Source organism: Pteropus vampyrus, unplaced genomic scaffold (assembly GCF_000151845.1).
Source record: "Pteropus vampyrus isolate Shadow unplaced genomic scaffold, Pvam_2.0 Scaffold138, whole genome shotgun sequence".
NCBI lineage: Eukaryota > Metazoa > Chordata > Mammalia > Chiroptera > Pteropodidae > Pteropus > Pteropus vampyrus.
Window position 1 is genome coordinate 628,197 of NW_011888919.1, and position 2,815 is coordinate 631,011.

Sequence of the window (2,815 nt, forward strand, 5' to 3'; positions counted from 1 at the left end):
ATCTGTGAAGAAATATCACGAGTTCTACCTTCCAGATGGACCCTGAATCCATCCACTTTTTACCAGGGTTTGCTGTTCATCACCTTCTACACCCTCGCTTGCTCACTGGGCTCCCTTGCTCCCACCCCAGGCAGTAAGATTGCCAGATGCTCAGTTAAATTGAATTTCGGAGAAACAATTTTGTTTGGTATAAGTATATCCCAAATGTTGTGTGGCACATACTTACAAGTAACATATTATTGTTTGTTTGGAATTTAAATGACTGGGCATCCTATACTTTTACTTATTTTCTTTGGCGACCTCTGTCCCCTCTGTAGAAGATTCTACACACGCAACCAGGGAGCTCCTGTTAGCACCTAAGTCAGATCATGTCTTTCTCTGCTCACAACCCTGGCTTCTCATTCCTTCCAAGTAAAAGGTCAAGTTCTCCTCACAGCCCTACTAATTCTGCCTTCTATTTGTTTCTTTGACTTCATCTCCCTCCACGCTCTCTCTTGCTGACGTGGCTTCAGCTATCCGGGCCCTTTGCTATTTCTTGATCAGAGGGGCACAGTCCTGCCTCAGGGCCTCTGTACTGGCTGTTCCCTCCGCCTGCACTGCTGCCACCCTAGATATTTCCATGAATTAGTCCCTCATTTCCTTTAGGTCTTTGCTCAAATGTCACCTTTTGAATGAGACAGATTCTAACCACTCTACCAAAAAAAAATACCTTCCTCTTCCCACCTGCATATTCTTAGCACTTATCTCTTTTCTCTCTTACAGTCTCATGTACATATTTGTAGTTTTTTTGTTGCTGTTGTTTATCATCTCTCTCCCCCTACTAGAAGATAAGCTCCATAAGGGCAGTTTTCACTGATTTTTTTGTTCACTCCTGTATCCCAAGCACCTAAAGCAATGCCTAGCACGTCATTAGATAAAGATTGTGCGCGCGTGTGTAATTAATTAAGAAACGGAGCCAAGACTACTCGAGTTCGGATTCAGATCCTCTGCTTCCTCGTTGTGGACCTCACTGCCAGAGGTTCTTCTCAACCTCTCAGAACCTCAGTTTCCTCTGCTTTAAGATGGGGCTGATAGCATGACGCTCCCGGCGTGATAGTGGAAATCGCGCGAGTCCGTGCAGGTCAAGCATTATACAACCTTTTATTATCATGATCGGTAGTAGCGTTGGGAGCGCCGATAGATTTATGAAATGCTTAAATGAAATACATTTTTTTTAAAAAGGAGTTTATGGGATAATGTAACGGAAGGACGGTCTGGCTTCTGGCATGGCTGAATCCAGGGGTCAGATCACGTCCTCAGAACGTGCGTCGCCCTGCCCCTAGGCTGCTGTCTTTGGTGTCGACTTTATTCACGGGGGCTCCCAGCAGCTCAGGGCTCCCGTCCTCCCAGAGGACACCTTTCATCCAGTGGAAAGAGGAAGCGAGGGAAGAGAGCCCCTCCCCCCAGCCACTCTGGGACGAGTCCCAGGTTCAGCTCTGTTTGAACGTGAGTGGGGCGCACGCTGACCCCGGGACCAGAGATGAAATCAATGGCAGGAAGGCTCCCCTCCCCTGCCCCCATCCCGCCCCCCACCGACTTACTCGAGGCTTGCTCCCCTTCTCCACAGCGCCTCCCTGCCCCAGGCCCCGGCCCTCCTGGCTCCCCTTTCTTGATGAATTTACTCAGAGCATTGAACTACCATCCGACATCCCGTAGAGTCTACTCATTTCTTTTGTGTTTTTTTTTAATTCTCTCTCTCTAGACTAGAAGCTCCCTGAGGCCAGAGGGCTTGCCTGTCCTGTTCTTGCTGCAGCTCCAGCTCCGGGGGAAGCGCAGTGCCTGGAACGTAGCAGATGCTCAGTTGACATTTGTTGGCTAAATAAATGGTTGGTCTCCATTTTGAAGAAAATGAGAGCTGATGTTTACAGAGCGCTTCCTCTGCACCTCGACCAGCTGAAACACTTTCAATATATCCCTGCACCCAACGCTCATTGCAATGCCCTGAGGAATCAGTGACCCCCAACGGGCAAACTGAGCCATGGAGGCCCAGGGAGAGGACCAAGCTCGCTTTACGCAGTTGCCGCTGCTACTGTGACAAATTACCACCAACTTAACGGCTTAAAACATCCCACATGTATTGTCTTCCGGTTCTGGAGTCTGAACCTGCTCGGCAGAGCCACGTTCCTTCTGCAGGCTGCAGGCGAGAATCATTTCTGGCCTCTTCTGGTTTCTAGGGGCCTCTGAGTCCCTCTGACCTCCGCTTCCATTGTCCACTCTCCCCGACTCGGACCCTCCTGCCTCTCCTTTGTAAGGGACCTTGTGATGGCGCTGGGCCCACGGGTGACCTAGGATACACTCTCTCGTCTTAAGGTCCTGAACTCTATCACATCTATTGTTGTGGGGAAGGGACACCCCGAGGGAGGAATTCAGATGCCTCCTACTTTCTTTAGAGGAAGGAGAATTTCTTAGGCCTGCGGGGCGCGTGGGGTTAACTCCATGCACGTGCTCTCTCTAGTTGGATTTCTTACAGCTTATATACTTTTGCGGTGTCCATGCCAGGGGCACGTGATTCCTTTGTCTGGTATGCTTCATGACTCAGGATGGGGAGGAGGAGCTGTGGGTGGGGGGCTGCAAGGGGAAGGAATTTCTAGACCCCTGGTCCTATGTATTTACAGGTCATTTTGCCTTGTAGAACCTACGACCTTGGCGCCATCAATACGTAGAGAATTCTCGGAGAGAGGGGACACTGAGGCTTATAAACAGAAAGTAGCACTTATTGATGCCGGCGCCGGCTCAGCCGAGTCCTCTCCAAAGGCTGAGCTCTAATTGTAACATA